Source organism: Lissotriton vulgaris, chromosome 6 (genome assembly GCF_964263255.1).
Source record: "Lissotriton vulgaris chromosome 6, aLisVul1.2, whole genome shotgun sequence".
Classification (NCBI taxonomy): domain Eukaryota; kingdom Metazoa; phylum Chordata; class Amphibia; order Caudata; family Salamandridae; genus Lissotriton; species Lissotriton vulgaris.
The window spans coordinates 1,766,668,545-1,766,695,976 of NC_141694.1; the positions used below are offsets into that span (position 1 = coordinate 1,766,668,545).

A 27,432-nucleotide genomic window follows, 5' to 3' on the forward strand; every position below is an offset into this window, starting at 1 on the left:
GATAGTGGCCGCAAGAGCGAGCCCACTGCGCGAGCGAGTGGCGACCAAGCTCCAAATTGCAGAAATAGCGCGTCACTCTTTCCTGAATGTAATCTTCGGCCCCTTTCCAGGCTGGTACATCCCTTCACGCCGAATGAGCCAGTTCATTATTTGGCTTGGGTTACCGGAAGGGCTCACACTCCGCCCTCGTGGGGCCCTGGCGGGGGCGCACCCCTGTCATCCCCCGGTTTTGGTTGAACGGGTTGGCTGCTGGGGAAAGCATTAGTTACCTCTCCGCTGAGAGTGACGCTCAGCCATAAAACCGACCAGCCCCGGCGGATTGACTGCCGTTCTGACGGGCTGCAGTGTCCACCCGTGCCGGGAGCAGTGCGTGGTGGGGAGGGGGGTCCTGGCGTGACGCGCGCCCTCTGGGGAGGGAGGCTGGGGGTAGGTTTCCAGCGGTGTGTCAGTCTGTCAGTGAGTGACCTGTGGGGGCGGCGGGTGTGTGACAGGAGCAGGGTGGGGAAGGCAGGGGCGGTGCACTGCCTGTATATATACTGCGCTGGCAGAGGCAGAGCGCACAGAACGCGCAGCCCGGGAACCCCTGCTGCAGACACTGACGGCGACCCCAGGTAGGCGCGCGCTGCGCCCTGTGCGCGGGCTCTGCCACGGAGCGCGTGCTGCGCTGTGCATGCGTTGCAAGCTCTGTGCATTTCATAATATTCTTGTAATGGTTTTAGATACCTTTAACATTCAGTCACTTATTAGCCGTTTTCTATTACTTTTTTCTTGTGAATGTTTCTTCGCACCACGCGTTGCTGCATCTTGCAAACAGCTGTGTTTGTGTACTTTAGCGCCAGACAAAGTTGTGGCAACTTCAGGACTTTGAGGAGAGGTAATCAAGAGTCTAGCCTATTCCAGGCAGAGCAGAAGTTTAAGGCAGGGGTACGAATGACGTTGTAAACTTCCTGCTGAAGCAGCCACAGTTGTGCACAAGAGTGTTTTTATATATGTATTGGGGCTGTGGCAGTTTGCGAGCAGCTTGTCCTTGCCCGTGGGGTCTGCATTCTTGGTAAATAACCAGAGCAAATATTCACTCGGTCGCTGGCCCATCGGGCCAGGAAGAGAAGAAAGTAAACTTTGCATTAAATGTGCGGCGAGCTCCTGCTGCAGTGCATGCATCCATTCGGTTTTCATGCAATTTCCAACTTCCATAATTATGTTTTTGTTTTGGAACATCAAACTGCAAACTTTGAACCCCTTCTGCAGGTCTGTGCTTGAGGCACGATGGAAGCAGAGCGGCTCGATATGAATGCCTTTCACCCCCATCTGGGTTGTAAAAGGGAGTATTTTCAGCAAATATTGCCACTTCTGGAACTCTCAATATTCACCCAATCGCTGCAGAAGCGATGGACGAGCGCATCCTGGGACTGCAAATGAGCCTGCAAATATGGGTCTTGGCTTCGGGATGAGACCTCAAAATAGTGCGAATATGGGTAAATCCATCCATCTGCCTATGCCCAAAGATTTAAAATATATTAGATGGAATTGTCTGTCAGGAAAACACCATTCGAGGTGCGTGACCTTGGATTTCTCTTTCACCCCCGTTGCTTCCCGCTAAGTGTGTGTATTTGAACGTCTGTACATCGACAGGCGCCAGATATATTCAGCAGGGCGTGCGTTCCCCATGATTGCAGGCTTTCAGTACGTCTCAGACCTTGCTCCGAGGAGGAGAGCGGCGCTCGCATAAACATTTTTGTTGTAGCGGGTTCACGTCGAGCGCGAGGCGCTGTCCAGCTAACATCAGCGAAATGGGGCTGTGGAATTCAGTTTATAAACTCCGGGATGGGGTGGGAAATTGGGCACGCACCCGGGGTGAGTGGGGCACGCACTTGGAATGGGACTAGATAGCACAGGAGCCCACGTTTTCCTGCCACGTGCAGGGTCTCTTTCCGCGTGTCTTGGGGAGCGGTAACTGTGTGTCTCTGTACACGATCGTTGCTGTGTGTTCGGACACGTTCACAGTCACAGTCCCAGGATTCCGCCCTGAGTGCATCATGTTAGCGCTTCCATGCTGGTCTGTGCTATGTTTAAGTTGTATTCATTTGTAATGAGCTGCGGTGACGCCCGTGGAATCTGAAGGCTGTTCTCCTTGTCTTGGGCGATAATCTGACACCACTTCACAATGTTGTGTGATCCTGGGCGAAACGCGTGACCTTACTGTGCCTTAGCCCCTTATGAGAACAGTTTGAGGCGCTTAGAAAGAGACTGGTCACAGTATTAGGCGCAGTATGCAAATGAAATGCTCTACGGATTTGACAGCAAACATCTAACCTCACATCCGCTAAAGTGAGGCTTTCTTCATTTCGGCTTCGAGTGACCCTAACCCTGCAATTGAAGGCACTTAGAGAAGAATCCAGAAGGAAATTCCTCAGCGTGTCGTTCCTGCGTTAACTTTAGAACCCTAGGGTTAGATTTACTAACAAAAGTGACGCTAACCAGCACAACATGTTTTTCCTAATTTACTTTCCAGTTTTAAACTAGTTTTGCACTGTAAAGTCGCCTGACAGTAACACAAAGCAGCGTGAAGCATTGCTTTGTGTTAGGTGGTGCCAAGGGGGCGCCACGTGAGTGGTACATGGGCGCTAGCATGCAACCACCCATGCCTTTTGACGCAAACCCCCATCTAAAACAATAGTAAACAGAGTTTAGCGCCAAAAGTTAACACAATTTAAAAGGAGGCGCTAACAGGGGAAATGTTTTTATCTCTCCTGTTTTTTCGGACTTTACATGCGTGCGGTAATGTGCAGCACTCATGCAAAGGAGGAAATGTTTTAAAGTGTGTCTACATACAGTATTTTGTACTGGCCAGTACACAACCTATGCTGACTCAGCCACACATCCTTGCACTATGGCGCAAAGGTCTGTGCCTGGCACACAACAGCTGAAATCAGCAGCGGAATAGGGAGCAGGGTGGAGAGAGCCATGTCTCTGTAGATATGCTACTCTCCTGCGCCCTCCCTGTCACACATGCAGCATTTTTGGCAGCTGCCCTGTGTTCTGTGACTTTTTTTGTAAATCTGAGTTCTAAAGTCACAAATCTTGCATTTACCCAGCACTTCTAGGACCGAGGAAACTAATTTGTTTCCAACTATTGACCAGTTATACACTTATCTCTAATTTGCTGTCGGAGTTTGATGTTCCGGTAAAACAATTTCATCCTCAGCTGTGCAAGCAGATTTTGGACAGATCACAAAAGACTCGGCAGCCCAGGCTAACGAGAGTCCAAATTAATTCACAGACACGACTTACGGTAATAGAGCCCTGGGCTGATTTTAATTATAGATTGCTCTAACCTGGTTGGAATGCGCGACAGATTTATTTAGACATAACGAGTTACTTTGAAGTTAGTGTAACATTGCTTTAATCACACACACTGCAATGTACACCTACCGACCGGTAACACTTGGAAAGGAGCCGTCACACTCTGCTCTCTGATATAAAGTCGAGCTCTGGACTCACACACTCTGCATGGGTCACTATATGACTCCATGCCAGAAAGGCACGAGCTGTCACTCAATAAATCAATGCATTCTGAGAATTTCAGTCCTGGTTTTGTTCAGTTGAAAAGAAGGGAGAAAAACATGTATTTATTCAACTTCTTTGTGAAGCGCTATCTTCTTAGAAGAAGAATGTTTTATGATTTGTCCTTTAAAAGTAAGTTGTCCATCTCACACTTGTCTTGGGGGAGAGATGTGGCGCCGCGGGGGTGAATTATGCGCTATACAAGTACTGGATTTACATTTACATTTCACAGACACCAGGGCCAGCCCTGGACCTTTCACCTGCCACTCACTGCTAGCAGGTAAGTTAGTCGGATTGCTTCAATGGAAGCACGCTGAGTCCACAACACCCAGAATGTACTAGGGTGGCACACAGGACCCTGGACTGGAAACAGGGGCCACGGTGACATGGGGTGAGCTCTGGGAACAGGGGCCATGGTGACATGGGGTGACGTGTGGGCACCATCACAGGCCCTGGTGACGTGGGGTGAGGATGCCACCTTCGACAGTGAGGCAGGGGCTAGCGACATGAACTTGTCTGATGACCCTCCTCTCTGCCCTGGTCCTTGTGAGAGATCTTTTAGCAGTCTATGGGTCACAGCTCAGGAGAGCTTGTCTTCACAGCTCTCTGCTGACATCAGAGAAATCTAGGCTTGGGGCCGGAGCAGGGGCTGATAGGTAATGCCCAGGGGCACCTCACCCCCACGTCACTTCTCCTTCAATCAAACACGAGGGCACTTTTTTCAGTTGTAAAGTTTCAGAGCGGTTCTAGGTAAAACTCAACAGATGAAGGCGCTTGCACTCTTGCCCCTGCTCTGTTATTCTATCTTAGTGGTTGTTACAAGACCCCGTTGTGCCTTTGACCTGAAGTCATAAAGGAGCAGACCTGGATGATACACTGAGCGCGGCCACCGCCACCACACCCCCTCAGCTATCCTGTGTCGGTGTGCGGTGGTCAGCCGGGCATCGCCTCGCACTCACAGCACTGCAGTGTGATACTTTTCATTTTTCTTTTACTGCTGCAAATGACCGGTTAGCTGCGGTCCAACCTGCCAGGTCTGAAAATGGACAATCTGGGCTCTAATCCTGGCTGCTCCCCGTTGTGTGTTCGTGGGAAAATCATGTTCTCTCTCTCGGTGCCTTGCCTTCTGCGCCGAACTAAACTGTCTCTCTCCGCTCAGCCTGGAGCACCTGCAGGGGGTTCGGATTGTAGTGCGAAGACGGCAATATATTTCTCTCCTTAACCCTACAAGTGCCAGAATGGGAAGTGATGGGAGCTGAGAAGCGGAGACACGCTGGCAAGGAGCTGCCGGCAGCCTTCCGCGAGACATTGGACATCTTACGCTTCACAAAGAGCTGCTTTCAGCCTTCTTCCGGAGACTTAACATCTCACCCTAGGCAAGCAGCTGCCTGCAGGCTTCTGTGAGAGACTGGGCCTCTCACGCTCGCAAGGGGCTGCCGGCAGCCTTCTGTGAGGTTGTACCTTTAGGATTTCTAACACATACACGCACACACGCGCACTCACGCACCCACACGCGCGCACACACACACACACACACATATATACAAACACACATGTCCCACTGAAACGATAGCCATGAGCTAACTCTGTGTTCTGAGGTTAACCTTCAGCCAGGAGCACTCGGCACCTGTTGGCCCACACTTATAATGGGAAAGTGAAAGTCGTGAGTGCCCCAGGGCATGGTGCTGGTGGCTAAAGTACTGCAGTGTTTCAAGGTCCCCAGTGATGCACAACAGCCCCATGGAATAGAACACCCTCCTTATAGGTTCGAAACCTCATCAGAAAAGAAAAACTACAAGTCCTCCAGTCACGTGATGCTGGCCAACAAGCGAGGCCGGGCTGGAGCTGGCACAGGGTCACCCACCAGCAAGGGCACACTGGCAGGATGTGGGGCGAGTCGACAGCTGTGGCCAGAATGGTCGGGTGTATCTTATAGACACACGCGAGTCTGTAGAAGGAACCTCGCGGTCCTCCATGAATGCATGGGTGTAAGTAGTATGTCACAGTGCAGGCCTAGCAGGAAGGGGGCCCTGCGCCTCACGTGTGTGACTCAGCTCTACCCCATGGCTCTATGTCGCAGGACAGCCTAGCTTCCTGTCCTGGTCTTTCAAGGTAGAAACCTGGCTTGTAGTCGGGTCTGTTAGTCGAATTGGTTCAGTTCAACTCAGCAACGACTACAGTTCCCAGAATCCCCTGCTCTGTTCAATGGAAGAGCAGGACTGGGTGTGTGGTGTCCGGTGACTCGGAGTCATCTCACTGCAGACCCCTTTCTTTGACAAAGACAGTGGGGCAGTTTTCCGTGAGATATAATCAAGTGCCCCTACACCCGAGGTGCATTTCGAAACCTTGGCCTTTCTCTGCCCCGCCCCTCCCAGGGAGGCAGTGACGTTGTAAGGGAGTGACATGCATGCCTCCTGTGTATGTTTGGGTCGGCTTTGATTCTGATAGCAGACCCCCTGCTTTCCAGGCGGCTCTTGTCCCTTCTGTTGATTCACTCATTCTGTGCGGTCTGCGGCGTCTCTGCGGGCCCACTCATGTCTCTGCCAGGGGCGGCTCTAGGCTCATGGCGGCCCTGGGCAGGGAGCGTAGGTAGGGGGCCCCGGAAGAGGGGGTCCGGGCAGGGCAGAGCCCGGAGGCCAGTGAAGAGGGGGGGTGAGTGTGAATGTAAATGTAAATGTCAAGGTATTTGTAGAGCGCACTGCCACCAAGCGGTTTCCTGGCACTATTACTCATACCACTGTGGAACCCTTCCTGGCTTTCCCTGTGAAGTGTCCACTCCTGGGCACCCCAAGGGTGAAACCAGGCATCCTAGCGCTTTTGGGGCCAGTGTGGAGGTTAAGCAAGCTATTGCCCAGAGTTGCTGCGTGGGGCCCATGATTAGAATAGGCACCGAGGTGAGAATTGTCAGGTCCGAGGAAATTGAGCCCAAGACCCGCCGAGGCGGGAATTGAACCCTGGTCCCGGGCTAGACCTCTGCATCAGGGTCTGCCGCTCTAACCATTGAGCCACACTCCTCCAGGGTATTTGGAAGTGGATCAGAGACGGAGACCGCCAAATCCCTGCCAGGGTCCGCCACACAAATATGTATCCATCCTCAGAGGATTATTATATTAAGGATATATATTGGCATGGTGGCCTCTGGGGTTTGGTGGCCCTGTGCAGGTGCACAGCTTGCACATGCCTAAAGCCGCCCCAAGTCTCTCCCAGCCCTTTTGTGGGTCTTCGCAGTTGTCCCGTGTCAGTCCTGTGGTTCTGTTGGTTTTCTCGCCTTTGGTGCTAGCGGTGCTGTTTTTCATGCTGTAAAGGCAGGTCTGCGGGCACCGCAGTGTCTGAACCAGGAGACCCCCTTGCAAACGGCATGAAAGAAGTGGAGAGCTTTTCTTTTGTCTTGCACTCACTCTTTTTCTGTCGAAGGCTGATGCGGGCACTCTCCGGAGTTTCTGCGTTCTGTTCTCTGATGTTACCCCTAGACCCCGCTGCAGTGTCGGGCTGTGACCTCCAGCTGCAGGGGCGGGCACCCTCAGGTGTGTGATAGGAGAACACAGAGCAGGAAAGGGCGGCACAGTGAGGACGGTGCAGTGCCCGCTGCTGCTACCGTCAGCAGCATCCTCCCCCCCTCTCGTGAAGACAGATGCCTCAGAGAGCGCCTCCACTGAGGTGCCAAAAATTCCTCCCACCTCTGGGCGCGCGCGTCAGGGAACATTGACCACAAGCTAGCACCGTCCTTCGCGCGTTCCTGCTCAGAGGATGGGCAAAGGGTAATTTACTCCGCTCCTCAAGCCTGAAAACGAGTCTTCAGGGCACTGTGAGGGTCCGGAGGGCCCGGCAACGGGGGTCTGGTGCAGGCGGTCTCAGAGTCAGGGACCTTCCTTTTAAAATATGTAACTCCAACTTATCCGATTGTCTTCGTTTTTGTGTCTTCGTTTTGGTGTCTAAATAAAAATAAAAATCTGCTTAATTTTTTTAAATAAATTTGTGTGGGATTTCTTTTGAGTCGTGTTCATGTTGGTACTCTGAACTGCTTAACACATGCTCCTCTAGTAAAGCCTGACTGCTCCCTCTGTGCCACACTACCAGGACTGGGCTAGGGATGTATTAATGTGAATCCAAAGGAGCTATTTCGGATAACGTGGCGGTATTGCATGGTGAAGCCTAACCAGCCTCACTATATCATATCCCACTTTCATACACCTACCAGCTTTGGGTCTGGGTGCTTAAGTAATGTCGCTGAGAAGCATCAGTAGCCCTTCTCCCTGCCGAGCTATTCCACCCACCATCATTCAGAGAACCCCTCTCCCATGCATAACTTTTTTGCATGCCTCATATAGAAGCTGCGATAACTTTCATTTCAGCCAACTTAGGGACTGATCTGCAGTAGGGTGGGCAGCTCGCCGCCCATCGGTGTGGCGGCCGTCATACAGAGACCTCTTTGCCTCAGAGGGTCAGCTGCCACTGTGGCTCCTATGCGGCACCTTAAGTTTGCTGAGCAGTCACCATATTTTTAGGGGATTTTTTTCTCAGTTTGGGACCTCAAATTTTTCCCTGGTGTGTCGAACTAAAAAAAATACATTAAACTGTTCCCTTTAAGCAAGGAAGACAATCTGATGTGCCTAAACTGACGGTGTAGGGTTTCTGCCTGTAAAGCTGGTGGGGCAACACTTTCGAGCGCATCTGCCACATCTGTGTCATAGTAGCCTGTCCGCCAGACTCTGAATCAGACCCCTAGCCTTGATTGAGGCGTTGACGTATTTTGCTGAATAACCAATAAGGGCGAAGAGTCCCCAGTGGATGCCTTTTGACTCTGAAGCCTGTCTCTTCTTTCCAAAGTACCCCCAGGGCACCACTGTAGATATCAATCTTAAAACCTTCAGCATTCTGGACAGCGGCAGAGATGTCCCTTGGGCTGAACTCTCCTGGAATAGCCTTGGCCCTTTATTTACTATAAGAGATGTGCCACCAACCCACGATCCCAAACAAGGCTATAAATGACCTAATAAAGCCCCCAGCGCAACAGTTATATTTTGCAGTAACTCGTGAAAGGTTAGTGCTAGATACCATCATATAAGTTTTCTATTTTACAGTACTGTACTGTATTTAAGTGAAACATCACCACCTTTGACCGAGGTGCCCAGGAGAGTGAAGGAGAGTTGATATTGATCTTTAAATTGAACGTTTTATAGAGCGCAGAAGCTGCCTAAGGACTTCCCAGCACTAAGCGATCGAGGTGCGGAGGGGAAATGCTCTTTCATTAAAATTACCGAGGGAATAGCCATGTCCTTAACTTTTTCCTGAATCTGGCTTCTGGATTAGGAGTCCCTCCTTTCTGTCTCATACCCAGTTCAATGCTAAGTGCCCCCCTACAACTTGTGGATCTGTATTAGGATCTGAGAAAGACCCGAAGCTTTGCTCCTATCACTCTGTACTCTCTTTTTCATGTTCTCATAGATCCTTTATTGATTTCATTCATAGGATCTTTCCTTAGCCTGAACAGCCTTGAGATTTTAGAACGTTTTATAAGACACGGCCAAGGCTGCGAACACCAGGGTCCGTCTGCAGCAGGGTTTGGGATCCGAATGTTATTCAGAGCTGAGCAGGAACAGTGGTACTCTCAGATTCAGAAAAGGGGGGTGGTACTCTCAGGCCACTGCAGGAGGTGCCTTGTTCTACCTCCACCTGTGGCCCACGTTGGGTTTGGCTTCTCAAAGCGCAGCCTGTGTATTAGGTGTAAGGGCTGGAAGAGGCTGGCTCTACACATGCCAAGAATGCACATCATGTTCAGTTTTCCCATTTACTCGTCAGGATGCTTTTCAACTCCTCCTGTTCACCCAATACGCTCCTTTATTCTCAGGGCAAGATGCCACCGCCTGGGAACATCGGGGCTTAGTGTACACTCTAAATTTACGAAGATTGACCGAACAAACATTCATTTAGAACTCACTTTAACGAAATGCTAGTCTAAGCCACATATATTTATTTTCTATATCGATATCGTGCTCTTTCACCCCACTCCTCTTCTCTCATTCTCTCTATGCCTCGGTGTTTTTCTTTCTTCTTTATCTTACTGTCTCTTTTTCTCCTCCAGCTGCAACCCCACCTCTCTCTGTCTCTCTGTCTCTCCTTCAAACCCCTTTTCTCCCACCTTTTTTCTCCTCGTTGCCTCTTTCTTTGTCTCTCTACCTCTCCCACACCATCAGCCCCGGCCTGGGAACTCATAGCAGCCTTGACAATTTTCTCGCATTAGCCCGTGGAAAAGCACTGGAAAGACTTGCTCGCTGCTTTTGTTACTTGGGACTGATATTGCAGCACTGCTGAGAAACCGGCCCCCACCACTACAAAACCGGCCCCCACCCTTCCAGCCTCCCAGCCAGTCTGATGCTTGCTATGGCCAGTCCGGTCCTGCATGCCATCTGTATTTAACCTACTCTCTCTGTCACTCTATCCGTCTTTCTCTAGCTGTCTCACTCTTGACATACACACACGTGTATCAGCAGGCTGTATCATTCATTATTTCTAACCTCTTTCTCTAACACAATATTTACCCTCTTAATTGTCTCTCTCTCATTCCAACTCCAAGTGCCTGTCCCTCCCTCCATTTCTCTCTCCCACTTCCCCCTCAATCTATATCTTCCTACCCCTTTCTGTGCCCTCTTTCATCCTCTCTCGATGCATTTCTGACTCCATGTCCCCTTTTGATATGGGACCCTCCTTCTTTGTCTCTCTCTCTCTCTCTCTAGTATGAAAACGTATTTCGTGTCCTAGCTGTTTTCTCCCATTCCTCTTCTTTCAGACGCTGGGCCATTTTCTCTTGTTTGTACAAATGCTCCAATTAATAAAGGGTTGTTGCTACATCTGAATGCTGATTGTGACTTCCACGTGTGACTGTAATTGTGACCATGGTTAAATCACTTTATAGTCCACTTTCTCTGTTCTCTACACTTGAACACAGACATCACCAGGTACAAGATGACATAATGACACTTCTTAGTGAGGTGATACAAAATGGGATGATGGACGGAGCGTTTGAGCAAATCAAACACTCACCCCCAGTCAACTGATCTGGGTTTAATCCATCATCATTGATTGGGGGCGAGTGTTTGATTGGCTCAGACGCTCCATCCATCATCCTCTTTTGTATCACTTCTCAGTGAGGTGACTTATGCTTATTAGCGTTCCCCTCTTGCCTTTCCTTCCTCCAGGCTTGCGTCAGGACACTCTTCGAGTAGCTGTGCGAGTTACAAATCCCAAAAATACAAATACTTGTACAACAGCATCAGCCACACAGAGAGAAATAAGACTCCACAGAGAACATGCAAGCAGCAAATATCACGAAGCGTCTCCTCTTAATAAACAAAAATCAAAGAAAAAAGAAACTGAATAGCATGCAACAAAAGAACAAATCTTAGGCAGAAGGATGAGTTTTGAAATGCCTGGTAGCCACTGCATTTTCTCACTACTGCTCCTAAAACCACCCACTTCATCCTCACCGGCAAATCACCCCAAGTCCTACTTCTCATTCAGTTCCTTACAACTTTGCAATCCACTCAACAGTCTCCAGTGTTCTACTAAAATCTTATTGCAATTGCAGGGAGTATCTCAACTTTTCCAACAATCTCGCCTTAAAAAAACTAGTTCCTCACTATGTAATCACCTTCTCTAAATAGAATTATACTACAACCTCTGCACTCATCACTCTTGTCTACTTGTCTCTCTGCCATCGTCTCCCATAAGCTATCATCATGGGTGTCACTTAGCCATTCACACGGACGCCAACGTGTTTGCCTGCACTGGCTGCATCAGTTGAGATGCAAAAAGCCAACATATACAGCACAGATTTCAGAACATTCACACCACACATGGTATCATATTGCACTCACTCATGCAAAACCTGATTAAATCTGTCCTCTAGACTGTTGTTCTATGGATGATAGAGCACTATCTCATGCTGAGAAACTAAGATATCTGTTCTGACATGTAATTCATACAATTGACTATAATGGGTGGAAATGGATATTCTTCTCTGGAAAGCACATAAGTAAAAACTGTACTACTGACCACTTATTAGGGTCTTTCAAAAACCTGACCCCTGGCAGCCATTGAGCACAGATTAATGGGAAGTTCAAAGAGATTCATGTTATAGATGTGAACATTTTAATGATTTAAAATGAGTGCAAGAAATACTCGTGATTGGAATTGACTGCAAAGGAAGTGGGAAATGAGTTGCCTTTGAAGGGAAAATGGTTGATACTCACAAGAGGGGTTGGGTATTTGTTCTTGCAGACAGGTGCTAAGTGTCATCGGGGTCAGAGAGGGGGAAGCCATTGCCAAACAGTTTTTTTTCTGTGGGCATGGCATCCCCAGGAGCCATACATCTGGGATAGGCTCCATACACCAGAGAAGGATTCTAGCATATTGAGAGTGAACAAATTGGTAAATTCTGAACTAGCTAGATGGGACACTTTACAGGATGTCATCACTAGTCGTTAGGGGACCTGGTAGCCCATTGGCTAGTAGTCACCACAGCCCTCAGAGCATGCGAGCACAAACTGGGCATAAAAGAGGCAGCCCTGGCACCCAGACCATGTATGTACTGCTGTTCCCAGGACCTGGCAAAGTGAGGCCTCCCCAAAGACTGTACTGCACCTGCTCCTTGTTGGGCTAGCAAGGAGAGGACTGTGCCTGTGGTGCCTGCTAGTGATTCTAAGACACAGTTGGCTGACTTCCTGCTACAGCTACCGCTACATGGCCACAAAAGCCTTGGTGTGTTGGTATCCAAGAACAGCTGACCGCCCTTGACTGCTATAGTTTAGCCTAGAGATTAAGTCCCAACCCTCAAACGTTGCTCCTGAGTATGCTGGACCCAGGAGAGTCATTGGAGTGCAGTTTGGTTGTCCAGCAAGGAAGTTATTGCCAGTTAAAGGGAAAAGCTTGTTTCACTGTAACTGGAGACCAGTAGACCAGTGACAACTGGTTTTTGGATGGACTTTACCTAGACTTCGAGGGACATCAACCCCTGTAGCCAAAGTCACCCAACTGTGTTCATAGACCGAGGTATAACCCCAGGAAGACCCCCATCACCAGATCACCACCCTTCAGCATCCTGTATCCGTTGCAGCAGGACCACTCCGTCGACGTATATGGCAGTACACCTAAAGAGACTAGAGCTGGACTGGAGACTGCTTGCTTGTGAAGTAACTGTCCAACTGGATCTCTTTGGTCCCTGTGACTCACTCCCTGCCAGAGTTAGTCACCCCCAAAGCGGGCTGAATTAGTAACAATGACTTATTGGGCTAAGCGAAAAAGCAGTGATTTTTTGGTTCCTTTGAACATTCATATTTCCGGTTCCCTTTGGTGTCTATTTACAGATAAAAATACAACCTATTTTTATACATTTCTGTAAGTTTTTACCGAGTGTTGTTTCTTTCTTATTCAACTGTTTTGGTACTTCTTAATGCTTTACACTTTTTTCTTTGATAAAGTCTGACTGCTCCGAGCCACAGCTACCTGGGGCTGAACTAAGGTTTTTTAATTAAATCTAGCTGGAACCAGTACAGGTAGCGAGTTTATTACATGGGGAGGTCACACAACCACACCATATAATAAACCACTTCCTGACACACCAGTGTGCCTAGTGACATCACTGAGGTTGGCATGCCTCCACCCTACCCGATACATATGTGTGTCCCCTTGCACTGCATGTACCTTTGACACTGTTGACACTGTTGTGTTTTCTTGTTTTTAGTGTTTGTTAACATTAATGTTTGCAAATATATCTTAAATAACAATAGAGATAGATAGTATCCAATTTTGGCAGCGTCAGCATCCCAAGCTTCACAAACACCAGTCATTTGCCAACCTTGAATACTTTATTCGTACTGCTTGTATTGATTTTGTGTCTTTTTTGTTCTAAGTACATTGTGAGGTTTGAGAACATTAGAGCATCATGACCATTAGAGATTCATGAACATTAAAGCTTCATGAACATTTGAACATTATGCACATTCTGTAGTGTGGTGACCCAAAAGGCACTGTTTTATAACTATATAATACTTATCATCTGTTCTACCTATGTTCAGTATCCCCAAAAGAGTGATATTGGTTTTGTGTTGTGTTTTCTACTGATAATATTCTCTTTATAATGTAAACACTTATACATGAGTATTTTTTAAATGGTTGTGAACACACACATATGAGAGGGAGAAGTATCCTTTATGTATCGTGTATGACTTTATTACATTGTACCTGGGCTTTCGTCGCATTCTTCTTTTGAGTTAAGCCTTAGATTGCTTGACCACATCTGCATGGAGAGTTAAGGAACTTTCTGTTGTCAACTTTGTCCTTTGAGCACTGGTAACTAAGAGTAATAAACTCCTTCCCTTATGGGTGAGCTCAGTGGCCCCTGTAACCATTCACTCCAGAGAACCATTTCAGACTGGTGTTGAAAAGAGCTTATATCCATTGACTAATACATGGCATAAAAATTAATCAATATGCCTATGATTCACAACGCTACTTGAAAGTCTCCTCTGCTCTAGACAGCCAGCATCTCAAACACTGCTTGCAAACTCATCCGATCCTGGATGCTCAGCGCCTACCTGAAGCTCAACCCCACCAAGACAGAATTCCTGTTATTTGCTAAATACAGCAAGCAGGAAAAAGTATGAACCTGGCTCAATGACACGAACCTTGATGACCTCAAACCTCAACTTTCCGCAGATGCTAAGTCACTTGGATTCACCATGGACATCAGCCTCAGCCTGAAGGAACACATAGCCAAGAAATATATTGCCTGGTACTAGCTCTCTCTTTTAAGGAAAGTGGAATAGTTTCTTCCAGAAAGCCACATTAGAACACTGTTCAAATCCTCATCCTCACGTTTCTGGTGGATGTATGGTGGTACAACGCGTACCGTTACAACGCGTCCCTTTACGACGCAGTTTTAACAACGCAAGCCGTTACAACGACTTGCGCTGGGGGGGCGCTGATAGTGAATAGTTTAATTTACTATTCCAACACCAGTCCCTGTGGATAGTAGGGAAGGTGTTGGATAGCAAATTAAACTATCCCCTATCCTAGAGCGCCCTCCAGCGAAAGTCGTTGTAACGACTTTCGTTGTTAAAGCTGCGTCGTAACGGTACCGCGTTGTACCAGTTACGTTGTAAAGGATGTTTCTCGTTTCTGGTTGGTGCTAACACTCTGCTCTATAGCCTTACAGATTCCACAATACCCCCTTCCCGTTAGGGCATCCTAGAGGCAGCAGCATGTCTTAAACAGTGCCTGAAGAAAAAAGATCAGATCAGATCACCCCCATCCTGATGGACCTCCACTGGCTATCATTGTCCGGCAACACATCTTCAAAACTGGCTGCCTCATTTGAGAATCTTTCACCACCAACACCACTGCTTATCTCGCAGAGAAGTGCGCCATCTCTGCTGGCTCTGGGCACACCCACAGTCGGGACACCACAAGACTGGAGACTAGTTAGTGTAAAAAAAAAAACAAGCCAGCAGGACTTTTCCATGTATGTACTCAGGATTTTTAACAACATCCATAAATCCATTAGACTTCCCAACGCTGCATCGATTTAGGAAAATGTTGAAAATTCCCCTCTTCTACTTCCAGAACCCAGCTACCTCTCCCATCACTCACTGACTGTGTGCTTTCCTTTGGCCTCATACAGTGATCCATTGCCTCTTGTCTAGGTTTGCTGCATACAAATACCCCATGCATACCCTAATATTGACTATTATGTTTTCTGACCATCAGAATATTTCCATAACTGCTTACCAGCCACTCGAAATCGATCCAACACCTACAGCCACATGCATCATTGTAGGAATTTGCGATTCCTAAATTGCGAAAATTAAGGAATCGCAATATAGGAATCGCAAATTCCTATGCATCAAAAAATCGCAATTTTTTTTGCGATTTCCTAATTTTCCATATTTGCGATTCCTCAATTGCGAATCGCAAATAAGGAAACACTTTACATTGATTCCTATGGGCCTAGAGGCCCATAGGAATCAATGGGAAGGCATTCTCATTTTGCGAATTCGCAATTAAGGAATCGCAAAATGAGAATTTAATTTCAAGGGTGCAGGGGGGGTCCAAAAGACCCCCCCTGCACCCCTGGAATGTCATGTAAGTACATTTTACTCACACACATGTCCTAAGGGCATGTGTGTGTGTAACATGGAAGTTTCAGAAATGCATTTTTTTGCATTTTTGAAACTTTTCGCAAATTACCATGAAGGTTTACTTCATGGTAATTTTTCCCTTAAAAATTGGGAATTCGCAAAAAAAAATAATCATGCATAGCATTTAAGAAATCGCAAAATTTGCGATTTCTTAAATTGCAAAACATGAAAAATAAATGATGCATCCCAAAAAGTGATTTTGGAATCGCAAACGGCCGAATTTTGCGATTCGCACCGTTTGCGATTCCAAAAACGCTTGATGCATGTGCCCCTTAGTTACTATGTGGCACAATTGGTGGAAAATATATGAACTTTGCCCCATTCCCCTGCCCCGACATATGTTTTAAAACTGTGCGCAACCACACACTCTGGGAAAATGGTGGATCTCCTGACTACAGCAAAATAGGAGGTTGGTGTATCATGTTGCGTGTTTCCTACCATTAAGCCCCAACAAACACGAAAGACAAACAACAACAAAAGAGCAACAGATGCCCCAACAAACTGCAGAGGAAACATTGCAGTGTTGTGAACAATAATGGGTTCATGTAACTGCTAACTCCACCAGCATCAGTCCTTCAGTTGCAGATCACTAACCTTTGTTAGACGCCCTCAGCTCTAAAAATGCCTCTACCTGTGGGAAGTTAATCCCAAAAAGCGCAAAGCACAGTTCACTTCATATACAGCAGGCGGATCACTGAATCCAGCTGCTGCTCACTCATAAACCTGAGCCCTTCTGAGTGAGTCCATGAGCTATGTCATCCCTGCTCCTTCCTCATGAGACATGCAAATCGCTGAGACAAACAATGTCCTCCCTTTGCTTGGTTCACCAAAAACAAATCTATTTCATCTCCAAACTGAGACCCATACATGCAGAGGCTGACATGTTATATGTAGCTTACAATTCACTACTCAACTGTCGACGAGCTCAGACTGAGGCTCCATTTGATAGACATGGCAAAGCCCCGCCCACAAAAATAACCAAAGGTGAAACACAAATCCACGTCTGCTGCTACCGTGGACCCCTCCGGACACTAACAACCTTGTTGCCTGTGAAATAAAGACACAGAGTTGAGACGGCTGTGGTTTGCTACAGGCTGGCGCCACCAGCGGCCAGAAGGTAGAATGCAGGAGAGGGAATAGGGTTGTATTTGGAGGGCGAGGGCTTCACAGTCTGGGGCCACTCAGGATGTAGGTAAGCGGGCTAGGTTCTGTTCAGGCTCCACCCTCCCTCCAACTGTCAATCAGCCCTGTCCTCCGCATGCAACAGAATGCCTGTAGGTTCCATGATGGCACTCAGACAGCAGATGCACCATGGAAAACACACAAACCGCAAAAAACACGAAATTACTAGGTAGATAAAAACAGACATTTTAAAACTTTTCTTATTTGTTCAGTGTTGTTTTTTGTTGTTGTTTTCTTTCTTATGCCTGTCCTTTTTATTGCCTCCTGGTCATATATGTTCCCGGTATCGACTGCTCAGATTGATCCAGCCAATCAGAATCGTTAACCAGCTAGCTGCTAGCACTACCGCTACTACTTTGTGGTGAGAAGAACACGATTGCTGGTATATAAATATACAAGTGAGATGAGTGTGTCCTGCGGGACAGAGGGGAGGAAAACGAGACTGAAAAAGACTGGTGTAAAACACACAGGAGAGAAGAACGCACATGCTATGTCTGCTTATGCATCAAATATTAGTAGTGAATAGTTCATAACTAAAGAATAGGAAAGAGATGGATCCAGCTCTCAACTGCTCTTTTCCTGATGATACGCACACACTTTTAGGAAAGGGCCATAATTATGGGGCATGCACTTAACAGCAGTTAAAGCCCCCTCCTGATAGTGTTAAGCATTTTTAATCCACTAAGCAGAATGCAGTGACAATTATCCCAGTAGACATTCATTTATGTATGTGTATATATTTTTTATCTATCTCACTTTTTGCTGGTCATCTTCCCCCTCGTGTTCTATTTATTTTAATTCAGTTACATTGTTTATAGCATGACTTGCACATATACACACATTTCACATACATTGCTAAAACTTATCACTCGAGTCTTTGAGTCTCTGGTAGTATCACATCAGGACAGGAATTCTGCTGCTTTTTCTATCTCCGTCTATCTTGCTTCTTCTTTATGTCACTCTCTCCCTCTCACCCTCTTCTCTTTTCCTTCTTTCTTTCCTCTGTCTCCCTTCCTCTAGTTTTCTCAATTCAATTCAGGTTAGTTCAATGAAATTCAATTGAGCAATGGTTTATTACCTAACAAATGGATCTTGTGTCCCTCTTCAAACTGTAGGAAGTATAGCTTTCGCGTGTCATGACGTGCCGTGGTATATGTAGAGCGCATTCTTGTCTTCTACAAGGTCAAAATTGCAGTTTTGAAAGACCTGGCCCCTGCTGTCCAGGCTCCCTGCCCTTTTTTCAAACGCCAGTCTGTGCTTTATGAGGCTTTGCTTGAGTCTTTAGTTGCTTGTGTTTGGAATTCTTCACAGAGAACAGATGTTCTGCTGGGGTGCAGTTTCTGTCTGTTACTTTATAATGTTCTAATGTGTATTTAATTCTGTTGCTGGGTTTATGAAGTGGGTCTAGTATCTTGGGTTAGCCTTTTTATTGTCTGGCTCGACAGCACAGCTGCTGCTAGACAATTAGGTGAGGTTCTCTAGAGAGGAGCTTTGGCTCAACCCATATGTTGAGAGCAAGGAGTACATGTTTTAATCAGGCAGACATTGTATTCTTCCACCAAAAAAGTTTGTGCCGTCCACACAGCTGTGATAATTTTGGTTATGTATCCAACTGCCTGAGCTTGAACTTTCAGGGGTACACACGCCTCTTGTATGCTATTAAAGTGTCTTAAATAACTAATTACTGAATGTGGTTTTCTCTGGCAGCAGCATAGATTGGAGGAAATTAGTATTTAACCTACATAGATTTTTAGGTCTGGCTTGAGAGAGCAACTGTCACCTAACCTTTTAACATACACTGATATTATTCTACAGTTCTTTCTTTCCACAAAATACATATCTATTTCCATGTTATTTACTTCTAATGCTTCACATTACCATACAACATTCAAGCCAGATCTATTGGCATTGCCAATGCTTGTTCAACACAAGTTATAGGTGGTGTGTTTCCTGAATTTCTCATACTTCTCTTTGTATGTGTGTCTTGGAGTCAGGCACGTCGGGAGTCTTCTTTGGCAATCAAGGGATTTATTTCCCTGCTTGGTTGAAATTGTTGTTTGGGGTATTGAACTGCAGATATATGCTTATGCTTTTTAGGTCTAACCCACTCGGCACTGCATTAGCTGTGAGTTGTAAGATGTATTATTAGCCTTTTGTGGACCACAGTGCCTTTAGTGGGATGGGTGGGTCTCTAAAAGGGCTGTGCCTTTAGTAATTAAGGACGTCTTAAAACGTGTGAAGTACAATCGTGTCCTTTACACAGCTGCCTGACCAGCATTTGTGTGCCTTTTTGTGAGTTTCTGCTAATACATCCAAACATATCACACTACAACAAACATATGCCTTAAACAAGTCAGGGCTATTGGCTTTGTGAGTGCTTGTTAGAAGCGAGGTATAAATATTTAACAACAATGAGTTTGTTGTAAATAATTATAATTTCTAATTACAAGTGGTACATAAATTCTCATCACTCCGGGCACAGTGAAGAGAGGCCAATGATTGGATGAGCACTTCATCTGAACACTATTATCTCCTACTGAATCACACTGCCTTCAGCCTCAGCTCCGGAGCTTTCAATCATGCCCCATTAAAATTGGAAATAACTTTGCTAAGAATATGTTAAACCAAAGAGGTTTAAGCTCTAAAAGTCTGAGCAGCTGGTTTTTCAAAGGCTTCCATGGTTCAAGTGAACTGAGTCGAATTTAGGTGTCTGGTTGAATTATGGTTATGGGCTCGTGATTACAATACAAAATTGCACTAAACCAAAGAGTTTACAAATTCAAATCTTTACTTATGTAAAATATAATTTTTTTATATAAGTGAGCCCTATTGGCTTTGCCAAGGCTTGTTCTGACGTATAGCTGGATTTTGTCAGCCTCTTTTTTATTTTAAATTACCACTCATAGTGCCCAATGGATGTGTATAGACATCCTTGACAAGGCAACCATTTTGGGCATCTTCTGGGGCATGCTGTCTTTGCGTTACATACTCTGCCTGCCGGTTATTTTCCTCCCTTATTCCCTCTGAAGGGACACATACCGTGTCAGGCGCAAGAAAGGAAGTAAAAGAACAGTGATAAATAGGAGTACATCTCATGCAAAACATGGAGAAAAACCCTGGAAGAACGCAAACTGTAACCAGGAGACAGGTAATGGATGGAGATCATAACTTCTCATCCAGGGTGGGGACCCCAAAGAAGTAAGCATGAGCGAATTTTGCGGATCTCGCGTTCGCGAATTTTGCGGATTTGCGGATTCGCAATCCGCAAAATCCGCGAATTCCCGCGAATTTGCGGATTTTTTTTTTTGTGTTCGCCCGTGTTTCTGCCAGTTCGCGAGGGTTTTGTACACTTTCGCAAATTGCGAACTTACCTGTCGGGTCGCAAGTTTCGCGAACTTGTTGTTTCTACGTGTCCAGCCTGTTTGGGACACTCTTCTTCATCACTGCCACTCTCTGTCACCACTGCCACTCTCTGACTACTCATGCCACCCTCTGGCCCACCCATGCCACCCTCTGTTTCATCACCACACCCTCTGGTTGTCCAGTGTACATTATTTTCGGCAAAGCAAAGCACACCTTCCCTGCCTCAAGTGACCTGAATTAATTTGGGGCTGATTAATGTGTCACAGAATATTTTTTTAGCTGGCACCTGCTTCCTTAGTGCGCCCTGATTAGTGATCTTTTGCACTTGCTAAGTGCTTTCATTGTTGCAAAATTAGTTACAACACCTGCCCTGCCCCAACTGACAATAATGAATTAGGGGCTGATTAATGGATTTTAACTTCCAGCCTGGCTCCTGCTTGTCTCCCTTAGCTGTAATTCAGGACCTTTGTGGCATATGTGTAACTATTCTGAGGTTCAGAGCAGGGTCACATAATAGTTTCAACTGGCAACTGAACTCTGGAGGGGCCCCTCAGGAAGCACTACAGGAAATGGCTACTAATGATGAGCCTGAACTTTTGAACCTGGTAAGTAGTTACTTTCAGTTTTGCTAAGATCGTATTTCTGCAATTTTGCACTTATTCGCGGGGCGCGAACTCACGCGAACTCACGCGAACAGTGCGAGCAGTGCGAGCAAAATCCGCTGCTCGCGGATTTGCGGATTTTGCGGGAGATTCGCGAATCTCGCGGATTGCGGATTTCCCGAAAATCCGCAAAATCCGCGAGCGGAACGGATTTTCCGCCCATGCCTACAAAGAAGGAAGGAGAGGAGTTTGGGGAGAGGAGTTGACCTAATGGCTAGGTCGGTCGACCTCGAATCTAGGGAACTGGGTTTGAGTCTCAGCAATGACGCTGAACATCCTGTGATTCTGGGCAAATCACTTAATCTCCCCTTGCCTAACAAAAAAATAAATTAATCTGTCCTCATGTAATGCAACTGGTGCTATGTAAAGCGCTCTGATACCCGATTTGGGTCAAGTTTGCGCCATATAAAACTGTTTTAAAAAAAAAGAAGGAAACAACAGAACAAAAACGTGTTAAGGGCCTTCCAAAAGTAAAGGTAAAAGGAAGCCATCTTTAAACTTCAGGGTTAACAAGGTGCACAGAGCGAGCACCCAGGCTGGAAAGTTTGATACAACACACTGAGAAAAGGTGTTGAGATCCAGAGTGGGGTGATCTAGCAGGAAGATGGAGTGTGAAACAAAAAAGAAGAGGGGATTTCTCCGCTTGATAGGGAATTCTATGCATGATGCAGATAGTTCTAAAGGTCACACACTGTTTAACTTGTAGTTATTGAAGCTTAATCACCGAATCAATGAGATGATCGAGCTTTTGAAGTCCACAATACTGACAGATCTTGAATTTGCAGGAGTTTCACCATTGAGGAATCCGGCTGACCTAAATTTAGAATATGTAAGTAGTCTACTCTTGAAAGGATAGAAGAAGATACCAATTGAGCATGGAACTGATAGGGCAGAAAAAGAGGAATCGTTTTCAATAGTTTTAGGAGGTTAAAGTAAGTGGAGGAGACAAAATTGATTTGAGCCAAGAGAGCAAAATCCTGCTTAGCTTGAACACCCAGAAATATAACTTTAGAAGTGCTGGAAGGACTGTGGCCAAGGAGGAGTGCCAATGATCTAAGGGGCATATTATCAAGGACGGCATTGAAATTATCGCAGGTTTAGTGGCAGAAAACTGCTGCTAAAGCGGCAATAAGGGACGTGATAATATGCCCTGGAGAATTCCAATAGAAGCCCATGTTCACATCAGAAAATGGACTTCTATTTGAATTCTCCAGGGCATATTATCAAGCCCATTATCGCCGCTTTAGCGGCATTTTTCTGCTGCTAAACCGGCGCTAATTTTTAACGCCGTCCTTGATAATATGCCCCTAAGTGACTACCGCAAAGACGTATTTCAGTTTTGTTTACCTTGAGCTTGAAGAAGTTTCATGATATAAAATTCTAACATTTGGAGGCAGGATGTCCTGCATGACACAGAGGAGAGGGCAGCAGAATTAAGTGTGATGATAAGTTGGGTGTCACCAGCATAAAACGTTGATGTATGTCTGCAGGATCTATTCAGAGAAATGAAAATGCAAACATATACATTAAGAAGTATGAGGAACAGAGCAGAGCTCTGTGGGACCCCAAAAGAGATGGCATAGTGTGGGGACCAAAAAGCGTCGGGGCAACAATGTGAGTGTGATTCATGAAAAATAAGAGGACCAATCAGCCACTAAGCTTTTGATTCTGGTCTGGACTAGATGTTATAAGACAATGGTGTCTCTGATCCCATCAAAGGGCGCAGACAAGTCAAGCCAAACAGACTTGGTTACAAACCATCCAGATTTATTTCGTCAATAGCCTAGCCTGACCAGTTTTGCGTTTGCTGTGCAAAAATCAAACTGCCAGAGATCAAGAAGGCTATTTACCTTGTAATTAGTTGGAGAGATGCTTAGACACCATACAGTAAACAAGTTTTCCCTGGCAAGGCAGCAAGGTGCATACATAGCGCTAGAAAGAGCTGATGCGAAAATCAATTGAAGTTCGGAAAGTGGGCCAGGAGTACTGAATTTGGCAAGCGTAAACATAGCGGTAACCACATCTAAGTCAGTGGATATAAAAGAGCCTCATGAACAGCAAGGGACAGTGGGGGGACATGAACTTGGAATCTAGAGCAGTGGTTCCTAAACAATTTTAGAACCACAACCCACTTTTAAGAATGTTACATTTTTGCACCCCACCTACCTTTAATGGACATGAAGCAGGACAATTTTTTTAATGTAACTAAATCATTACGTGACAGCACTATGTCATTTACAGACGATTTCAATTGAAATGGCCAAACTCTTTGCACCGACGTACAGTTTTACTGAAAAAACTAAATAGCACTCAAACATTAAAGTGTGGAAATGAGGTTTCTGTGAATATTTATCAGTTGTGTCTTGATTGTATCCTCTTAAAATATCTGTTTCCAGCTCACTTCAGAATTGCAAAACAAAATGTACTTCATTTTGCTTTCCTAACTCCTCACTTCTGAATGCATACACTTCGTTAATAGGTATTTACATTGTGTTGTGTGTTGAAAAAACCCTGATGTCCTACAGTTTCTCACACTCCATGTACTCCAGCAATATTGTGATATAAATCACATTAGAAACTCTCACTTTGCAGTCAGGGAAAGAAAAGTAAACACCAATCCCATGTGAAAACAGTCAGCAGCAATTTGTAAGCAGACATAGCCTGACATTTGACCTCTGTCTTTGAAGCAGGCAAATGTGGTAAGAAAAATACAGAATTTAAAGACGTCTTTATTTATTGCTCAGACTTTCCAGACCCACCAAATATTGGCTCATGACCAACTGTGGGGAAACTCTGATCAGAGAGGTTCTGGCTGCAGGGTCTTAATAGTAGAGTAAATGAGTTGTATATTTCAGGAAAAAAATAAACACAGTTGTCACAGAAGTTCTGAGAAGTTTGAATACCCAGAGTAGTGCATGTGGGCTGGCAAAAAGCATTTAAGGTTTTGAAAACTGCCTTAGAGGGATTGTTAGGATTATGAATGTGGTTTCAAGTGAAATTCTGACTTGGCCGTTTCAGTTCTTTTTTATAGGTGCAAAAAATAGTTGTTTATGAGCCTAAAAAACAGCTTCCCCATAGGAAATTTTCCACTGCCCTCATGGTGTGTCAGAGAAAGTCTAAAATGTCACTAGGACTCAGAGACACATGTTATACACCTTGTTTATGTGAGGTTTCCCAGACTTAAAAACATTTTCATGGTTTAAAACTTCTTGAAGAGCGGAATTAAAAAGAAGTAAAGCATTTGGGACTATTAAAATGCAAGTCAGTTGTAGTTAACGGCTGAAGAGCTGCCCGGGGAAGAGAGTGTGATGACCTGTCTCTGTGTGGTGGTTTGGTTCCATGCTAGAACTTAGAGCTTGGAACCATCTGTCACCAATGTTCATCTAATGTGAAAGTTCCATATTTGTCAGTTGTTAGCTGACTGTTGGTTGGGGCTGAATAAATACTACATATCAACCTTATCCTGGATGAATCCTACTTTGTTACAGAGAGCACCTTAAAAACAAATGGTCCACAGTTTGAAAGCCACCTATATGTAACAAAACACGTTACTCAAATATTTTGCTTGAGGAGAGACAATAGTGTATTGCATGTGACGGTGTATGTCTTGCAGTGAACAATTCTAGAATCCCAGGCAAATTAAAAAAGAAACAACTAAGAGCCTAATTACGAGTCTGGCGGTCTGAGGACCGCCAGACTCATGGGGCCAGGGCAGTGGCGGTCCAGCCACCGCCGCACCGGACCTTCGACCGCTCCATTATGAGTTGGGCAGTCGAACCGCCGTTGCACTGCCGCAGCCACCAGGGAAGCGCGGTGGTGAGGGCCTCAGTAATATGCTGGTGGTGCCGCTGCGGCACCACTATGCATATTCCGAGTTTCAGCACTGCCAGCGGTGTCATGGAGGTCTTTCCTCCATGAAAAGACTTGCGATCCTGAAACAAAGGGGGTCCTACAGGGCCCCTGTTGCCCATGTGCATTGAGATGCATGCAGAGGGGCACAACATGTGCCCTCCTGTGTGCATGCATCCCAGTTTCTGCACGGCATGGAGTTTACAGTCTATGCCATACATGAACGTTTTTTGGCATTCCCATTGTGGTGTCCATTTTCCTTGGCACCACCAAAAAAAAGCTTGCCAGACACGAGGAAACTCGTAATCTGGCGGGCGGTGGGCTCACAGGTTTGGTGGTGTGGGAGCGAACCGATGTCGTGGCGGTCTGCTCCTGCACCAAGAAACTCATGATCAGGCCCTAAGTAGGAAATGGGTTAAATAGTAATGGATGCTACCTTAGGTCTGCTTGAGAGTTATTAGTGGGAGTGTTGCCTTCAGTATTTGTTCTCCTAACAACACGCGTATACTTTCCATTTGGCATTGTTTAACACACAGTATTGTTATCTGGTATTTGTATAGGGCAGCGTGGGCTAATTTCAAATTCAGCAAAGTCCTTATAGGCCAATCTCCACATCCTTCAGATGTTGGTCACAAAATATTGGCATTGGAGGGAACTGTTTTGGGGGGGGGGGAAGGGGTTCAAGGGCAATCTGGGCTTACTGGGCTCCAATTGTGTCAATGGTGGCATTGACCTCTGGCGTTCTGGGGCAGACTTACCAGTAGCGACTTACCCATTAGCACTAGATCCTCAAAATAACGTGGATAAGCAGCCGCAGAATTACTCAGGAAGGTGGTGTAAGCAACAAACTCGGAACTCAGCAAAGCTAAACGTGACACTCAATAGCAATTAATCTAGCCTGGCTCGGTACCAAGTAGGGCTGGCACACTTTGGCTGAAACTCTCCCTCAGACCCAGTCATCCCCAGCCTAAACAATGAAGAGCCCTGTCTGGCACACAGTCAACAAACCTCTAGGTGGAGAAGTGGGGGGGACACAGGAGTTAGCAAGAGTCCAATCGGGGATTATGACTGTCCCCGAGTGCCCAAACACCATAATTCCCTAGTCACAGCGTGAAAGGAGACAACTTAAGAAATGAAAAGGCAGTGATTCTGAAGCCAGTGAATGGGATTAGGATTTTCCAAAGCTGCCCGTTTTAAGAAGGCAGGATCATCGAAACTAATATTGTTTGGGGTCCTTTTCCCAGATTCTGCTGAAGACTGTTAAGTTTTCTGTGGTGGGGCCACCCACAGGATTACAGGCAACATAGCACAGTAAATAGGCTCTCTCAAAGAGGCACTTTAAGTTTAAATATCTCCGTAACCTTTGGGTGAATTTTCTAGCGTTCTAAGAGGATTAACTCAGCTTGACTCCATCCGGCAAATGCTATTTCCCACTCCCATTCCTGGAAGGAGGACAAAGCAAGCTCCAGGTCCTTTTGGTGGTCTACCATGGGCACACACCGATCATCAGGGAAAGAGAGCTCTCACCACAAAATATCATGTGGAGCTCAAGGTTGATCTTCATTTTTTGTCCTTCCTGCAAAGCTACAGTCTCTTATTTTACGACTGCATAATCATCCTTAAGGGGCATACTTCCAGTGCACCCTTCAACAGGAAGTTAGCTTCTTCCTTTACTTCCCGCACAGTTCATTATCTATGCCCCTTTCTAAGCTCTTAGTCAAGAAGCAGCTGGTCAAAGGATGCCACAAGTTAGGCCCTCCACTGGGTGATGCAGTCCAGCGACCCTTGTTTCATCATTTAGTTATCTTCTCCCAGCGGGCACCTATACAGGAGTCTTGTCACAGTTTTGTCTCCTACCTGAAAAAGAAGCCAGCAATCAAAGGTACTGGCTTTGGCACATAGTTTTATTGTCACCTACAACGCTATGTAACTCATATTAGTGGTCATGGGACTCCCCATACTCCTGAGCAAGGCTTATGCCCTAAAAGGCAAAAGAAGCATATTCTTCAAAAAAGGAAAAAGCCATTGCTACCCCATTCCTACTGATGCCTGACTACGGTGACAATTCTCACGGAAGGGTTAGGAAGGTTCCAGGGTTCATTCCCAAATGAGACAAAGTAAAAGATATGTCTCCTCAGTCAACCAGCCACCAGAGCACATATTTATGCCACGCTCTCCTTACCTTACACAGATAGTTTCCCACCTCCTGAAGTTCCAGGTCATAACAGATACCATTTCCAGACCTGATCTTTCATGTATTCACTAGATGCATTCTGGGTGTTCTAGTTTTGCTTTCCTTCTATCAAACTAATTAGATGAACACACCTGGAAACAATGATTTATGGGTGAAAAGTTGAGGACTGGAAACGGCGTCTATAATGACCTGGAATGAGGGGGTCATCTTGCTTATACATAAAAAGTGACAGGCACTCTCCAAGTATGCTACATAAATGTTTTAACCTGAGAGACCAGCAGGCATCTATCGCCTGAAGACGACAAGCAAAAAGGGCCTATTGCTTCTAACAGAAATTATTGCTGGCACTACTTCCAGTTTCTCTCAGTCTACTGAGAGGACAGTGGTCCCTCTCCAAAGAACGACCAATTTGACCGCAGCGCCA

General features: G+C 46.0%; 1 protein-coding gene across 1 annotated transcript in view; it reads left to right on the plus strand.

Moving 5' to 3' along the window:
* The first annotated feature begins 488 nt into the window (after positions 1 to 488).
* Positions 489 to 27,432, plus strand: part of PNOC (prepronociceptin) — a 237,867-nt gene continuing 210,923 nt past the window's right edge. Inside the window, exon 1 of the mRNA XM_086925481.1 lies at positions 489 to 611. The gene's annotated coding sequence lies outside the window, so the exon portion shown is untranslated. The remainder of the gene's footprint in view (positions 612 to 27,432) is intronic.